General features: G+C 52.3%; 1 long non-coding RNA gene across 1 annotated transcript in view; it reads right to left on the bottom strand.

The window, feature by feature from the left end:
- Nucleotides 1-12,572, bottom strand: part of LOC129562691 (uncharacterized) — a 60,079-nt gene extending 47,507 nt beyond the window's left edge. Inside the window, exon 1 of the long non-coding RNA XR_016038284.1 lies at nucleotides 12,135-12,572. This is a non-coding gene — a long non-coding RNA (uncharacterized LOC129562691). The remainder of the gene's footprint in view (nucleotides 1-12,134) is intronic.
- Between the last annotated feature and the right edge of the window lie 5,692 nt (nucleotides 12,573-18,264).

The following is an 18,264-nucleotide window of genomic DNA, read 5'->3' as shown; positions in this document are numbered from 1 at the left end:
TGTTGCAGCCCCTCTTCTGTGGGCACGAGGGGCTTTTTCGAGGGATCTAGCACCCTCAGGAGGGGCAGTCCTGAGTTGGAAGCCTAAGGCTCCATTCCCAGGTGGAAATGTGCCTCCTTGTGTGGGGTTTCCTGAAGCTGGCCCAACTACAGGACAGACAGACACGCCTGCGCTGCTGTCCTGTGTCATCTTGACTGTGACGCTTCCCTTCCCTAGGTCTCATACCAGTACATTTGTGCTCTGAAGGTTATAAAAGAGGGCCACCTGTCCCAGGGCACAGGGCCCACAAGAGCTGGGTGGTCTTGATAAGAAAGAGTCGCCTGTGTAAAGATCAGGTTCTGAGCATCTCCAGGGGAGAAGACAGGCTGTGCAGGCAGAGGCCATGATCCCACTATTGACTCTGCAGGGGACCTAATGAGCTAGATGACAGAACACCCTAGGAAAGTCAGAAGAGCTTTCTAAATGAGCCTCCTGTTCCTCCTTATAGTCCTGTCATCATTTACACAGCATGACAGGATGATGAGGGCTCGCATTCATTTAGAAGGTATGTCCTGAGCACCTTCAGTGCGAGGCACTGCAGTCACAGCACAGATCAAACATCCACAGTCTAAGTGGGAAAGTTTCCACTGTCATGGAGGAGACAGAAAAGCAGCAATAAATAATCTGATAAAAATAACCCCCGGGAGTTTGGGATTAGCAGACGCAAACTACTATATATAGGATGGCTAACCAACAAGGTCCTACTGTATAGCACAGGGAACTATATTCAACATCCTGAGATAAGTCATAATGGAAAAGAATATGAAAAAGAATATATATATACACATATATATGTATAACTGAGTCACTCTGCTATACAGCAGAAATTAACACAACATTGTAAATCAACTATTGTTCAGTCGCTCAGTTGTGTCCGACTCTTTCCAACCCCATGGACTGCAGCACACCAGTTTTCCCTGTCCTTCACCATCTTCCCAGATTTGCTCAAACTCATGTCAGTGATGCCATCCAACCATCTTGTCCTCTGTCGTCCCCTTCTCCTCCTGCCTTCAATCTTTCCCACCATCAGGGTCCTTTCCAATGAGTTGGCTCTTCACATCAGGTAGCCAAAGTATTGGGACTTCAGCCCCAATCCTTCCAATGAATATTCAGGATTGATTTCCTTTAGGATTGACTGGTTTGATCTCCTTGCAGTCCAAGGACTCTCCAACACCACAGTTCAAAAGCATCAATTCTTTGGCACTCAGCCTTCTTTATCAACTATACTTAATTAAAATTTAGAAAACCCACATAACTCCTGCTGTACCTATGTGCTCTGAAGATTATAAAAGGGGGCCACCTGCCCGAGTGCACGGGGTCCACAAGAGCTGGGTGGTCTTGATAAGAAAGAGTCCCCTGTGTAAAGATCAGGTTCTGAGCATCTCCAGGGGAGAAGACAGGCTTGACTTATTCAATGGGACGGAAAAAAGGCTGGAGTAGTTGAAGCAAAGGGAAGAACTCAGCTGCTGGCAGGAGAGGCCAGGTAAGTGGGTAGGAGCAAATAGAGCCATGGATCTAGCTGTGCTGCTACAGGGAGGAATCTCTGACCCTCTCCTAACCTCCCCCAGGTGATAATGTGGTGCCAAGAAGAAAATTTGGAGCTATGAGCACTCCAGCCTCCGACAGGCCCACACTCCCCTTTGAGAGGTCTGCTTGGTTTGAGAACCCAAGGAAGATGTTGCCACTGAAGACTGAGGATTGGGGAGCTAGCTAGAAGCTTAGATTGCAACAGGGCCTCCCCATCCCACCTCCTGATGGTGACTTGAGCAGCTTCCTCCTCCATCAGAACCAAGGTCTTGCAGTACTCTTGGTGACTGAGACCTGACCAGCAAGCAGTGTGTCTGCAGCAAGTGTCTGGCCAGTACTCTGCTCCACCGTCCCCACCCCCTCGGCCATGAAGCCCAGAGTTCACCTCGCAGTGCCCCTTGCTGCTCAGAACGGGCGGGCAGGGGGAGGCCAGTGCATTCTCTGAGTTCCTGCTTCTGGAAGCGCCAAGGAACCTGGCTCAGCACTCAGGATGAACAGCCTGGAGGCGGGGCGGGGGCACACTGGGAGTGGAGTTTTCACAGCTACCACCCACGGCTAGCGACACAAAGGCAAACAGGCCCTCGTGTGCCATCCGCTAGAGCCAGGCCCCCGCACATATGGGACCCAGGGGAGGCAGGCGTCCTCCAGGAGGGGAGGGCCAGCTGGTAGCTGGGGTGGGGGTGGAGGCCCCCCGGAGACACCCCTGACAGGAGCGAGCTGATGAGAGCAGCCACAGCCTCATCTGCGCACACCCACGGGCCAGGTCTCCTGCCGGGTGCTTGATGCTCAGAACTCAGCCCCTGCCCCAAACTTCACTCAGTGAGTCTGAGGTTCGGGGTTATGACCACCCCCACTTTACAGATGTGGACGCCACGGCCCAAAGAGGTGACTCAAGAGTCCAAGGTCCAGGAAGTGGCAGACAGGGGATTTGGAAGCCACGCCTGCTCCATGGCCCATGCTGCCCCCGTCACAGTGCTGCCTTCTCAAGGCCTCAAGGGTTTGCGGACCGTCCTTTGGGACCAAGGCCTGGGTCACCTGCAGGGCGTAGACAAGGGCAGGCTCTTCAGAGTCGGTGAGCTTAGTGCTGAATCACAGAGACAAGACGGCGCCAGGAGACATTCTAGAATAAAAGAGTCTGTTGCTGCTCACTCGCTCAGTCACGCCCAACTCTTTCTGACCCCACGGGCTGCAGCAGCCAGTCTTCCCTGTCCTTCACTGTTTCTTGGAGTTTGCTAAACCATTTGAGCCAATGGTGCCATCCAACTATCTCATCCTCTGTCGCCCCCTTCTCCTGTCCTCAATCTTTCCCAGCATCAGGGTCTTTATGGGGTTGAATAAGGGAGAACAGTGCACTGATCTTGGGAATCAGACAAACATGGTTTGGACCTGAGCTCTCTGAATCTCAGTCTCCTCATCTGTAAAATGAGCCCTTCACAAGGTGGTCCATTAGGATCCTGAGAGCACCTGCACAGTATTTGGCAAGGACAGCTCATCTGGTAAAGAATCCACCTATAACGCACGGGACCTGGGTTCAATGCCTGGGTTGGGAAGATCCCCTGGAGAAGGAAACGGCTACCCACTCCAGTATTCTGGCCTGGAGAATTCCATGGACTGTATAATCCATGGGGTCGCAAAGACCCGAACACAACTGAGCGACTTTCACTTCACTTCACTTCATGAAGGTTTCCTTGGTCATGAAGGTTTCCTTGCTTCCTCCTTATTTTTCCAGCCCTCAAAATAGGTGTATTAAGACTTTGGAGAAGAAAGCACGCCAGGTAGGCTTCCTGGGGGGGCCGGGACCTGGGCCTCCACTGGACCTGTGGCATCTGATCTCAGCTGAGGTGAAGGTATAATTGCTCTAAGCTTCAGTTTCCTCATGTGTAAAATAGGAATAATCATAACTGCTTTATATAAATAACCATGCACCTACGACTGAGCGACTGAACTGAACTGAACTGATGCACCTAAAGGTGACCAGCAGACTGTCACTGTCATGGAAGAGAATTAGGAGCTAAAAGCCCAGAGATTTGGGCTCCAGGCAGAGCTCTGCTGTTGTGGTGTGACCCTGAGCAGAGCATGCTCCATCTCTAAGATTTTGCTTTTGAAATGGGACTGGGTGAAAGTCACTGGGTAAGTCACACAGCCTCTGTGGGATCCCTAATTCCTCCAGACTTAAATGGCCTGGTTACAGCTCTCCAAAGTTTCCTCTTGAGTCTAAAGTCCCCTGATGCTTGGGTCCTAAGCTTGGGCCCAGCCTGTCCCAATGTCCTCCCCACACTACATGCCAGCCAAGACTCCGCCCACACAGGGAACAGTGTTCATGTCCAGGATGGGCAGCGAATGCTTTGGGCCATGTCCCCTTCCCAGATGGCCTTTGTGAGAAACAAGAGGGACAGAGAACAAAGAGGAATTTGCCTTGAAAAAAAAACCTAAGACAGAAATCAAGGTCTCCCAGCTGGCTGATGGCAGGGCAGCCCTGTCCCCTACAGAGGCAGCTCAGCACACTTCCTGCCTGGGCTGGGGGCGGGGCAGGCCAGGATGTTGGTGGAGACCAGCCCCAGTCCAGACAGGGTGCTCTGACCACTCAGCTGGTCACACGTCAGGGTGAGCAGAGGTCGATTTCTGACCTGTGGTTAGAAGCAGATGATATAAGGGCAAAAACCAGGTAGGGAGCCACAGATGAGCCCTGGGCATGGAGAGCCTCCTCACTCTTGTTTTCTTACTTTCTGGAGTGCGTTACTCTCTACAACCCTCCCACACCCACACCCTCAGTCAGGCACCAGTTAAATCCCATCCTTCCTAGACAGCGGTCTGCAGCTCACACACCTTCAGCGGGGTTTTGGGATGGGGTGGTTTGCCAAGGTTCGGGGCTTGGGATACCTCCTGCTACCTGGAGGGCTCCCTGGAGGAGGAGGTCTGGAGAATCGAGGCAAAATTTCCCTAGTCTCCAGAACGCAGCTCTGTTTTGCCGGGAGTTTCCTCCAGCACTCCTCCCCACCATCCCTTCCAGGAGGACCTCCATCAGGAGGCAGGGCCATGGCCAGAGAAGGAAAGTGAGGGTCGAGGCTGGGCAGGAGCCAACTGGGTCAGGAGGACAGACTCCAGGGGCAGAGCCAGATAGTGGGGCTGCACATCCCAGCCTGACCCGACCGCCTCGCTCCCTCCTCTTCCTTCCTTCTTTCCTAGTCTCTCCCCACAGACATCAAAAGAGCACCGACTACATGTCAGCCTGCCTGAGTCACGGTGCTGTTGTTGTTGTTTAGTCATTAAGTCGTGTCTGACTCTTTTGCAACCCCATGGACTGCAGCCCGTCAGGCTCCACCATCCATGGGATTTCCCAGGCAGGAAGACCGGAATGGGTTGCCCTTTCCTTCTCCACTGAGTCACTGCATACACGGCCGTAAAGGAAACAGGCACGGCTACCTCGTGCTCTAACTCCACACTCCGCCTGCTCTCTTGCTGGCAGGAGAGGTGGTGGGATCTATGGAGGGCAAGGGCAGAAAGGCCTCCTCCACCTATGAGCGTGACCACCCCTGCTCCCATTTCCCAGATGTGATCACTTCCCACCCAGGAAAGAGCCTTGCTCGAGGGTGCCCTTCTTAGGACCATGCATCCAGCCTTGAAGGGCTAAGAGGGCCCTGGCGGGGCACATGGACTCCATCCAGTGGATGTCCCCAGGATGCCTGCTGGGCATCGGGCACTGTGTCAGACTGCGGGGCCGTGTGGTGAGTCAGGCTCCATCTGGGGGTGGGGGATGCAACACACACACATGCAGCTGATTGACTCTGCTGCCTGGTGCAGGGAGCTGGGGAGGGCGTGGAGACAGAAGCCAGACACCCTTGTCCAAGGGGCCGCCCCAGCCAGACTTGAGGAATGCCCAGCCATCTTTCACACTGCGGAGGGCACAAGCCACCTGAGGACCGGGGTGCCATTTGTTCACCTCCACCATCCCACCTGCTTGTTGCCGTGGATCCCAGAGCTGATGGTGTGGGGGATGCCTCCACTTCTGCTCCGGAGTTGAGAGTGAAAGAGGAGCGGGCTGAGACTTGTCTAAGCTGCCAGCCTTTCACCTGTCTACCCTCTGCCCCCACCTGGCTCCCTCCCACCTCTAGCCTCCTCCCCAGCCCTCAACACCCTCACATCTCCGCCATCCCAGGCTCCAGTTATTCAGGACCAAAGGAGTGGAACGGTACAATGGAATTCCAGGACAGCACGGCAGAAGGAAGTGTTCTGGATAGAGTGAGTCTGCCAGGGTCATCCCTCGCACGATGTCCAAGGGTGCTTACAGAACTAGAGTGAGCATAGCATGGCGAGGCCCGGAGAGGCACAGCACTTTGCCCAAAGTCACACAGCAAGAAGGGGCAGCCCTTGGTTTGCAGCCCAGGTCTCTGCTCTCATCTCAGACGCCATCCACCCTTCCAAGCGGGTGCCCCTCTGCAGATTCCATTCCCCACTGGATGTCCAGGCCTGTTGCTCCTACAGCTTAGAGAGAGGGCTGGGAGAGGCGGGCAGTGTAGTGCAGAGGGGAGGAGGGAAAATGGAAAGTGCCAGCTGATTCAGATTTCTAAATGTCATGTTATTCCAGGCGCGTTCTCGCTTTGCCACCACCTTCATCCACCCCCCGCTTGCCATCTTGAGGACCGGCTGCAGAGCGGCTGGTGGGGGGAGGGCTGTGAGACCGTGGTTCAGGGCTGCATTTCTGCCCTGCCCCTCGAATCAGTGGTGGGGTGAGCACTGTCCTGGGAGCCAGGAGACCTGGGTTCTAGCCCTGGCTCTGGACTGGTGGCTGTGGGTCCTGAAGCTGACTGTACATTCCTCTTAAGATGGGGAGGGCCCGTAGTTCCCAAGCCTGGCTGCATCTCAGGATCACCTTAAAACAAAACAAACCAGATTCTTAGGTGACTCCCCTAGAGATTCTGATTCATAAAGACAGACATGAGACTGGGAATCTGCATTTTTAAAGCATCTCCCCAGCACCCCCTTTAACCCAGTCTACTGAGGGGTGCTCAGCTACGCAGTTTTATTCAGATTCTAATTCCTCTTCAGTACCTGCTCACCTCCTCCAGAAAGCCCTCCCGGATTTACACACCCCATCTGTCATCTCCAGTCCTCATCACTCCTGGCCTGGCTCTTTACTCATGTTCATCCACTGCTCCCCAAAGGAATTTTGTCCCCCATGCATGTGTGTGAAGGTGTGTGCCTGTGTTTCCTATGTGAGTTCAGCAAATTTAGCTTCCCGACAGCACAGAGGAAGGCGCTCAGCCCTGGAGCTGGCTAGCCCCAGGTTCCCAGCTGTACTCTGTTGCCAAAGGTTGGGACACCCTGGAGAAAAGACTTAACCTCTCCAAGCCTCAAGGTCCACAGCTCTGAGATGGGCCTAAAGAGACATTACCTCACTGGGCCGCCCTGAGCTGCCCTGAGGGGAGATGTGCCGGCATTCACCGTGGGTCCTGGTGGGCAGGGGAGGGGGCAGGACAGCTGGGTTAATGGCAGAATGCTCCCAGAGTGGCCTGACTCCCGAGGAAACCAGCCACCCTGTGCGCCTGCAGGACTGCACTAGGTGCTCAGAGAAGAACAGGGTCACTCAGAGTTCCCACAGAAAACAGAATCCCCCAGGTGGTTCCACTAAAGAGACACCAATGGAGGGACCACTGACAGGGGAGGGCAGGGTGAAGGGAATCTGAAAGCGTGGTGAGGCTCCTAGAGACCAGCGATGACAGATGGCTGTTAGCATCCCAAACCTAAAGAGCTAGGAGCCGGTGGTATCACCAGAGCCTGCCAGGAGCTGGAGCCGTGGAAGAGGGTCCACCCCTCAAGAGCAGCAGGCCAGCGGGAGGCAGCCGTTCCCCAGACACAGAATCCTGGTAGGGAGAAGCAGAAAAGAAGTAGCCTCCCACCCTGCCTTCTCATTCTAGTACCTTCTATAGGCCAAGCCCAGGCAGCGGCAGCAGCCCCTAGCAGTCCCCTCCTGGGACACATAGCAGGGCAGAGAGGGCAGAGAGAGCCTTGCAGGCAAGGGGGAGCGCAGGGGGACAATCAAAGGGCAGCCTGGCAGTCACGTACTTGCTCCACTCTACAGGCGAGGGGGTGGTGGGCAGAGGTGTGGGATGGTGCCCAACACAGCCCCCTCCCTGCCACAAAGCCACAGGGCGACATCAGCAAGTCACCTTCCCTCTCCAGGCCTCAGTCTCCTCCTCTCTAAGCCGTCGCGGCTAAACCAGCTGTCCTGGACTACCTCTCCCAATTCCGACCTAAGATTTTTCCTCTTCTGCCTTTTCTAGGAGGGAGAGAGAGGCCCTCTCGACAGGAAAACGGGCTGGGAGAAGAAGGGAGCTTAGCAAATGGAAAATTAATTCTGGGCGGTAAAGAGCAGAGGCTGTTGTTTGTGATGTATAACTTACTCTTTGTGTCAAACTGTGTACTGTGAATATCAGTGGGATGGCAAGAAAACCGAGATCTATTACTTAGAGTTTAATCTGTTCTCCGTGTTGGAGAAGGGAGAGGGAGGGGGGAAGAAGACTACAACTTTAATCACAGGCCCAACTCGAGATGTCAAGCTGCTCTGGGGTGCGCTAGTAAAATGATGTCGGTATTACAGCCCTCCCAGACAGCGCCCCGCACCGCAGCTTCGCGCTGCCAAGCCGTAAATTAGCAACCTACTTCACGCTCTTCAGGTAAAACCGGTAATTTAGCTGAAAAATACACACACACGCACACAGAGCGTGGGAAGGGGGAGCTTAGGAGAGGGGGCTGCTCCCCTTGAGTAAGGAATAGCTAAAAAAAAAAAAAAAATGGTGCAGAGACAGAGGAAATGGCACGTGGGCTGCACCTCCCGTCAGGGCGCGTGGGCTCCGGTTGCAAGCCTGACGGGGGCCCACCTTGCTTTCTACCTGCCTCGGTGCCTCCCCCCACCCCCTGCACCCCTTCTCGCCATGAAGCGTAAATTACATGCTGACACCTTTAATTTGTGCAAAGGATGCCTGGCTGCGCCTGGCACCAGCAGCCGGCTGCTATAATAAGGTCAATCTATATTCATTGTCGCGGCACTTGATGTGCCAGATAACACAGGGAGGCAGCCTGTGGTGGCTTCTCTGGGCCGGGCGTAGCGGGGGCGGGGGTGCCCGCTGCCTCTCAGCGCGGCCTGGCACCAGTTGGTTCATCACTTATGCATGTTATGATTTAGCTAATCACCATCAGTTATGCATCCTACTGCTGCCTGGAGACTCCAGCCAGAGAGGGGGCCCCGCCCACCAGCACCATGGCGAGACCACCGTGGGGTGGGGGCGTAGGAGGGAGGGCTGATTGTCCTTTCTGGGCAGTGGCCCCTGGTGATGTGTGGCTCAGAGCCCCTAGCCTGGAGGAGAAGCTGTTGGGTGCATCCCTCGGGCAGGGGCACTCATGTAATGTCTCTGCATCCTTGAGCCCAGCCAGAGATGGGCATCTTAGTGATACGTTATACAGCCTGAAGTCACAGAGTTCTGGGTTCTGATCCCAGCTCTGCCTCTTGCAAGCTGTGAGAGCTTTGTTAGGTCACTTAACCTCTCTCTGCGCTGCAGATTCTTTACCTATAAAGTGGATAAACAAGGCAGGGAGAGTGTCAGGATGGGAACTGATATATGGATACAGTTCCCTGTGTGTGCACCCTGGAGGCAGTCCATCAAAGGCAGTCCTGTTATCAGAGCCCCAGTGGGTCCATCACATGTATTTTGGGTGAAAGTCTGCTTTCAGTGGGGAATTCAGAACCAGAAGGCTCCTAAGGGGCAGGAACCCATAGGTGAGCCCATTTTTTTTAATAGGCTTTTTTTTTTAAATGTTTATTTCCTTTATTTTAGTTCTTTTTTTTTTTTTTTGTCTGAGTCAAGTCTTAGATGCAGCTCGTAGGATCTTCATTGTGGCGTGCAGGCTTCTCTCCAGCTGTGGCCAGAGGGCTCCAGAATGCATGGGCTCTGTAGTTGGCGGCTCGTGGGCTCAGTTGCCCCAAGGCATATGGGATCTTAGTTCCCCAGTCAGGGATTGAACCCAAGCTCCCTGCAATGGAAGGTAGATTCTTAACCACTGGACCACGAGAGTTGTCCCTGTGAGCCCATTTTAAGACCAACAACACTCAGTTGGGGCTGTGTTGGGACAGATCTCAGTTTCTGAGATATTTAAGCTAATCCATTGGCTTCCCTGGTGGCTCAGAGGTTAAAGCATCTGCCTCCAATGCTGGAGACCCGGGTTCGATCCCTGGGTCGGGAAGATCCCCTGGAGAAGGAAACGGTAACCCACTCCAGTATTCTTGCCTGGAAAATCCCATGGACAGAGAAGCCTGGTAGGCTACAGTCCACGGTGTCGCAAAGAGTCGGACACGACTGAGCGATGGAACGGATGGCTGGGGAGGGCCAGGGAGGCAAGGATGAAGCAAGTTCTCAGCCTCAAGCAGGTGGGAGGCAACAGATGAAGCACAAGTAGCTGAGTTGATTGCGGTGAGAGGATTCGGAGTTGGTTCAGCCAAACCCTTTCTGCTAGAGATAGGGAGAGGGAACCCCTGGCCCAAGATGGCCTGCAGTGAGAGAAGGAGCTGAGGTCCCCCGGCTTCTGTCTTCACAGTTCCCCTCACAGTTCCCCACAGGACAGCCTCAGGGAGAGACCAATGCCCATCAGTCTCCGGGGGGCTTCCCTTGGGATTACCAGGCACGCTCTCCCCTCTTCCTGGCGCTTTGTCAGGGGTACACACCACGTGTTCTCAGTTTTGTCATGGCCACGTGAGTGGTGGGAGGCATGAGGTTGCATCCTGAGGCCCTTGGCCATCCTCACTTCCCTTATTTGCACCACAGAGCCAAAAACATCTGCCCCTCAGTGCCGAGGAGAAGATTAAGTGAACCCACCCGTGTGTGAAGCTCAGGGCACCAGGGAAGAACAAATGGACAGTCCTTTTCCCTCCAGTTAAGTTTAGAGTCTAAAGAGAGGTGGCTGGGAGGACACCAGCCTCCACCTCAGTCCGGCTACACACAAAGAGCCGATTTAACTAATTAATTCTCTGACCTGGCAGCCCATCCTCCCACCACACCTTTGTCCCTGCTGTTCCCTCCCCCAGGAATGCCCTTCTCTTCTCACCTCTCCAGGTCCAGCCCATCCTCCCAGGTCCGAGTTAGCTGCTGCTGCTTCCAAAAAGCCCTTCTTCCCCGTCAGCATCAGAAATGCCTTCCCCTGCCCGCAGTCCCACACGCTCCCTGACTGCACGTGGGTTCCCTCTCTGCCCACTAGTGATCTGGCCCCAGGTTAGAAGCACTGGGTAGAGAAGCCACTGTCTAAGAGCTAAGCAGCCTGTGGCCTCTCTGGGTCTCTACCAGCTCATCAGTAAAATGGGCAGGCAGGGGAGGCATGCCATGCTCTCGGGGCCCCAGGCATCACATTCCTAGTCAAAGCTGTTAGGAAAATTTGGGGTCTAGAGGGACTAAAAGGTTAGGCAGTGGGCGTCTCCATGGAAACTAGTGCCACTAGGTTAAATTTCCCCCATTCTAATAGGATAGAGACTTGGAGGCCAAATTAATTTAAAGAAATGCAAACGTTTTCACCTGCCTGGGCTTGTGCCCTGAGGCTTCTTCCCACTACAGGGTGAAACCACCCACCCTGGTGGTCCCATACCGCCCCTGCCCCAGGCCAGCCCATGACTGCATCTCTGTACAACTCATGGATCACAATTACGCAGACACCTGTGTCGCCAGCGCCTGCCAAGCCACAGCACATCCAGTGCTCAGTCGCCCTTGAAATGCATTTCAGCTCTTACCTGCAAAACTCAGACAGCGTGGAGGGTGGGGCCTTCCACTGCAAGTAGGACCGTCAACCTCCCGCCACCAACTGGTGGGCTTGCTTGGCTGGACACTCCACACCCATCAGTTCCAAACAAGATCAGAGAGCTCCTGACTGGCCAGCGTGAAGCCAGGCCCAGACCCTTGTCTCATAGCATCCTTATCATTTCATCAGCAAGTGACCATAGCTAGCCACGACTACTGAGGACCAGAAGGCTGGTGCCTTCTTCACAGAGCAGAAGCTAAGCCTCCCACAGACCCTGAGACATCCAGCTCCTGGACTCAGGGTCTATCACCCCAAACACCCCACTTCCCCAATATCTTTCCTGAACTTTGACACCTGGCTGCCCGCTGACATGCCACTTCCTGCCGCCTCCCAGAGAACGGGTACTGTTCTCTCTTCCATATCCCACAGCACCTGGGACCGGGAGGTGAGGTGGGTGTCCTACCTCCCCACTGCCGTCCCAAAACATTGATCCTCCCTCCCAATTCAAAACTCCAGCAGCTCTGAATCCTGGACAAGAGACTTTACCTCTCATCACTGTCCCTGTTTCATCCCATTGAAAGGTGAAAAACCCCCACCCCGCATCGCACCCCTCATTCATTACAGACTTAAGCAACACCCTCACTCTCTGTCTTCTTCTCCACCCCCATAATGGCATCATTTGGGGTGACTCAACATCCACTTTGAGCATCCATCAACATCAGGGCCTCTCTGTTCTCCACTTGGAAGCCCCCGTCCACCTACTCCCATGGGTGTCCCAGCCTTGACCTTACCATCATGGAAATGGCACCGTTTAGACCATCTCCACCTCAAGCATCCTGCCAGCTGATCACCCATCACCTGTTATCCTTCCAGGCTGCACTCCCACAGTCTTGCTGAGCCCTCCAGACACTGAGCACCACTGGCTCAGGATCACTGCCCCTCTGCTGTCACTTTCTTTCCTCTCTCTCCCTTCTTTATTCTTAGAAGCCACGCCCAAACTTGGTAAATCCACACACCCTTCTCAGTGCCTGCACTCACCCACACAGCAAAACACGGCTGGAGAAAGAGAGCTGACTTTCCTCTAAATGCCTAACCTCAAATCTCAAAAGAGCCCTGTCACCACTCAGCAGCACTATGCTAGCTGTCTAACTGCCCTTGTGCGTGTTCTCTGTTCTCCCAAACAAGTGTCTCATCCTTTCTCCTCTCCACACACCCCACACCATCCTCACCCACACTGGCCTCATGCTTTGTTCAGAACAAGATCCCCATCAGAAAGCACTCCCTCATCTTCCCATGAGGATGCTTGGCAAACCTCCCGTATCTGCACCCACACTCCGCCTCCCTCCCGCTCAATGCATGGAGGAAGGTCACTGCTCTGCCCAGGGCTCCCCACTGCCCCCCCCAAGCAGGGCCTGGATCTCTCACCTGTTCAAGTATCCAGGGGCCCCCTCTTTCTGCCTCACCGTCTTCCCCCTCCCCACATGTCATCCATGGCAGAAGGTGTACCTGCTCCAGGGTCTCCTGTAACAAACATCCAACTCCATCCATCTCCATGCCTGTCCCCAGCTCCCAGCCCATTTTCCTGCTCCCCTTCACTGCGGAACGTGTGGAAAGGATGGTCTGCAGTCCCTGTCTCCTCTTTCTCACCGGGTATCCTGTCCCTACAGCTAGAGATGTGCACACACAACCCCAGCTTGGAGCTGGTGGGCAGTGGAGCGTGGCCAGTGCTTAATAGGAAGAGGGGAGGGCAACTCTGACGGAGAGGAAAAGACCCTAAGAGAGAAGGGCCCCAGAGGTCACAGAAAGAAGTGAGCTGTTTCCTGCAGCAGTCTTCAGATTTGTGTTGTAGAAAGGATACTCTGGTTGCGCTGGGTGGGGTGGGCTGGAGATCAAGAGAGGTGACAATTAGGAAGACATTGAAGTGATCCAGGTGAGAAATCAGTAAAGCGTCTGCCCGCAGTGCGGGAGACCTGGGTTCAACTCCTTGGCCGGGAAGATGCCCTGGAGAAGGAAATGGCAACCCACTGCAGTGCTCTTGCCTGGAGGATCCCATGGACAGAGGAGCCTGGCGGGCTGCAGTTTGTGGGATCACAAGAGTCGGACGCAACTTAGCACTAACTCCTTCTTTCTCCTGCACTAGCTGTGATCACCGCACTGCCAGTGGCTTCTCACCGTTGCCCTTCAAGCTCCTCCACCGTGCCCTTCACAGCGAGCATGAGGTGGGCACTCAACACACAGTCAGGGAAACAGCGGATGACACGGAAGAAAGAATGGGCTGGGGAGGAACAGAGGGTGGTGGAGGCGTAAATGCCTGCCTCAGAGCCAGAATTCCATCCCAAATAGGTACCAGGGAGACACAGAGGGTTTTCAGTACAGAAGTGACAGGGCCAGCGCTGTGTGGGAGATAAACCCATCTGACAGCTGTGGTCAATGAATCCAAATTCATTGTCAAGACCAGAGAAAGAGGGAGACTAGAGGCTGAAGTCAGTGCTGTCATCCCAGGCAAGGGAGGATGAGGCCTGATCTTGGGAAAGGAGACAGAATAGAGAAGAAGGCTTGGCTTTATAAATACCAAGGATGTCAGATTGGTAAGGCAGAGGGATAAACTGGAATATGGTTCATTGGTTGGTGGCTTAAGCAGCTGGGTAGATGGTGTCACTTGCTAGGATGGGGCAATGGCAGGGGGTGCTGTAATGAACCTCACTTTGGACATGTTGAGTTGAAGGTTAACTGTGGACCATTTGGGGAGAAATAAACTAGACTGGAGGGTGGAGACATGAGTAAGACACCCAGGGTGGGACCCAGGACTAAAGAGAGAGAGGTTTGGGAGCCATGAGCAAGGAAGGATGGTGACCACAATGACAGGATAATCAGGGAATCACCTAGGTAGGTCCCGTCCAGTGAAAGGAGCAGCAGCTCCAGGACAGAGCCATGGGGAGTGCCCATCTTTGAGGACTGGCAGGGGGAAAGGAGCCTACAAAGAAGCAGAGGAGAAAAGGAAACCAGGGAGGAAATGGGGACAGAGTGGTATCCCAGGTACCAGAAAGAGGGTTCAGGAAGGAACAGTGGGTGGTCAGTGGGGTCAACATCAATGGCAAGGACTTCCCTGGTGGTCCAGTGGTTAAGAATTTGCCTGCCAATCCCAGGGACACAGGTTTGATCCCTGGTCTGGAAAGATTCCACATATTGCGTAGCAACTAAGCCCATGCACCACAACTCTGAGTCCACGTGATCTACAGCCCACGCTCTGCAACAAAGAAGCCATTGCAATGCGAAGTTTGCACTCTGCAATAAACAGTAGCCCCTGCCCATCTCAACTAGAGAAAGCCCATGCACAGCAACAAAGACCCAACAAAAAATAAATGAATTTTTATATATATCAATGTTAAATAAAGAAGGACCAGAAGCCTCCACTGGATTTGGCAGTATGGCGGTTCAGTTCAGTTCAGTCGCTCAGTCGTGTCCGACTCTTTGCGACCCCATGAATCACAGCACGCCAGGCCTCCCTGTCCATCACCAACTCCCGGAGTTCACTCAAACTCATGTCCATCGAGTCGGAGATGCCATCCAGCCATCTCATTCTCTGTCTTCCCCTTCTCTTCCTGCCCCCAATCCCTCCCAGCATCAGAGCCTTTTCCAGTGAGTCAACTCGTCACATGAGGTGGCCAAAGTATTGGAGCTTCAGCTTTAGCATCAGTCCTTCCAGTGAACACCCAGGACTGATCTCCTTTAGAATGGACTGGTGGGATCTCCTTGCAGTCCCACTCTCAAGAGTCTTCTCCAGCACCACAGTTCAAAAGCATCAATTCTTTGGCAATCAACTTTCTCCACAGTCCAACTCTCACATCCATACGTGACCACTGGAAAAACCATAGCCTTGACTAGACAGACCTAGGTTGGCAAAGTAATGTCTCTGCTTTTTAATATACTATCTAGGTTGGTCATAACTTTCCTTCCAAGGAGTAAGCGTCTTTTAATTTCATGGCTGCAATCAGCATCCACAGTGATTTTGGAGCCCAAAAAAATAAAGTCTGACACGGTTTCCACTGTTTCCCCATCTGTTTCCCATGAAGTGACGGGACCGGATGCCATGATCTTAGTTTTCTGAATGTTGAGCTTCAAGCCAACCTTTTCACTCTCCTCTTTCACTTTCATCAAGAGGCTTTTGAGTTCCTCTTCACTTTCTGCCATAAGGTTGGTGTCATCTGCATATCTGAGGTTATTGATAGTTCTCCCGGCAATCTTGATTCCAGCTTGTGCTTCCTCCAGCCCAGCATTCCTCATGATGCACTCTGCATATAAATTAAATAAACAGGGTGACAATATACAAGCTTGACGTAATCCTTTTCCTATTTGGAACCAGTCTGTTGTTCCATGTCCAGTTCTAACTGTTGCTTCCTGACCTGCATACAGGTTTCTCAAGAGGCAGGTCAGGTGGTCTGGTATCCCCATCTCTTTCAGAATTTTCCACAGTTTATTATGATCCACATAGTCAAAGGCTTTGCCATAGTCAATGAAGCAGAAATAGATGCTTTTCTGGAACTCTCTTGCTTTTTTCATGATCCAGCGGATGTTGGCAATTTGATCTCTGGTTCCTCTGCCTTTTCTGATGACCTTTGCCGAAGCACTTTCTATCGAGTGATGGTGTGGAGGGAGTTACACAACTCTGGGCTGAGGCGTGAGTCAGGAATAAGGATGTAGAAGCAGCTTGATTAATTAGTCAATGGCTTTGCTATCATTGTCACTCTGCCTTCTTCCTAAAAGAGGCAACGTCTCAACTGTAAAACAGAGATGACAATGGATCAGAAGATAAAACATAAAGAATTCAGAACTGTGCCAAGTGTGCTGTGCTGCTCAATACAGGTTAGGTGCATTTGTTTCTTCTCTCAGTAGGAGTAGAGTCAATGCAGCTATTGAAATAGAAAATGGAGAATCATGTGAGATGCAGACAAAAAAGAAATAAAAGCAAGAACTTGAACAGATACTCGTACACCCAGGTCCATAGTATCATTACTCAAAGTAGCCAAAAGATGGAAGTGTCCATCAGTGGATGGATGGATGAATAAAGGAAATGTGATATATCCACACAATGGAATATTACTCAGCATTAATACGGAAGGAAATTCTGACCCTTGACCGCATAGATATTATACTAAGTGAAATCAGTTGGTCCCCAAAGGGCAAATATTGTATGATTCCATTGATACGGGGTACCTAGAGTAGTCAAATTCATAGAGACAGGAAGAGGAGTCCTGGTGGCCAAGGTCAGGGGAGAATGGGGAATGGGGAGTTATGGTTTAATGAGTATGGGTTTCAGTTTAAGAACATGAACAGAATTCAGGAGATGGATGGTGGTGATGGTCGTACCGAGTATAAATGTACTTAATGCTACTGAACTGTGTGCTTTAAAATGGTTTAAATGGTAAATTTTATGTTGTGTCTATTTTACCATAATTTTTTAAATGTACAGAAAGACAGAAAATAGGTATTACAGTGTGGGCTAATAAAATTACTAGAACTGAATATTTCTTTAAGTTCTGAGCTTCCTAGTAACCAAGACTTAAAGGGAAACGTTTACATCTTGATGTTTAATGAATGAAAAAATATTACAGATTTTTTACTGAAAAATATTTCAGGAGATATCAAGTCCACCCACTCCCATCTCTGGCCAGGGCTGGTTATAAAAGACATGTGCCTTGAAAATTCTTACCAGAGGCAGTCACAGAATAAAGGACAATTTATTCTACAGAGGTAGAAGACTAACACTGTACACGGACATGTTCATTACATAACCACTTGCGGCAGTGATTCTTGAAGAAATCTAAGAGAAAAATCAATAAAACCTAACTCCGGAAAGCCTTTCTGGAGGGAGTGAAGTTAATAAGGTCTAGATGATCTCCAGTGTGGGATTTAGAATTCCCCAAAAAGCATGTTCACTCAGTGCCCCTAGAATTTCCAGAGGCATCCAGGAGGCAGCTGGCAATTTGCTCCCAAGCTCCAGGGAGAGGTCTGGTGAGTGGTGGGAGTCTACATGTCACTAACACAGAGATGGTGTTCAAAGTCCTGGGCAAGACTGCAGTGGGCAGGATGGGGGCAGAGTCCCAGGAAACATCACCTCACAAGCGCCCCCATTTCCCCAGAGCAGAAGGCAGCAGTGTGGTGCAGAACAAGAGCAAGAGATCACGTCCTCTGACTCTCGGCCAGTGGACGCCATCGTCCCAGGCCCCTTCTCTGTTCGGAAGACAGAACCTGGTGCTGGTCACCAGAGGCCCTGGGTAAGAAGCTCAGGCTCTCACTTCCAGCCTTATGGCCTTGGACAGCTTACCTGGGAAGATGGTATTGACAGTCAAGCATGCTGCATCTGATGAGAGTGTGGATGCTTCGGACGGAGAGGCCCAGGGGTCAGCTACACGTAGGGGTCCAAAACCTGTGATGGGTCTAGGGCAAAGAGAGCAATTTGGTCATCAAATTCAGCAGATAGGTAGAGGAGGCAACAAACACGGGTCCCTTTCAAGGTATTCAAGCACTAATAACTTTAACAGCGATGTGATGACTGGGCATTAGAAAGGAGCTGGGGAAGAGCTGAGAAGACTGGGGGCCTCCACGCATGTCAGAATTTGAGCACACCCAGCTGCTCAAGCCCATGTGAGTGGGATCCTCGGTGTGCATGGCTCAGGCCTCTTGACACAGGAGAGTCTGCAGAGAGGAGCCCCGCGGTAGGTTGGACGGGCTTCCTTGCTGGACGTTTTCAGACACATCATCTCTTAAAACCACAGCCCGGATGACTGTGCTCAGCAATCATGTGTTTAAAAAGCAATAAGACTAAACACGTTTCCGTTTCCCCTTTGAGAGACCATGTATGATAAATGATAGGCAATTTCATGGTTGGAGTTTCAATTTCCGAAAATATTAGTGCTATTC

Source organism: Moschus berezovskii, chromosome 9 (genome assembly GCF_049115385.1).
Source record: "Moschus berezovskii isolate FMDL1 chromosome 9, NW_MosBer_1.0, whole genome shotgun sequence".
NCBI classification, from domain to species: Eukaryota; Metazoa; Chordata; class Mammalia; order Artiodactyla; family Moschidae; genus Moschus; species Moschus berezovskii.
This window is presented reverse-complemented; position numbering and strand designations above follow the sequence as displayed.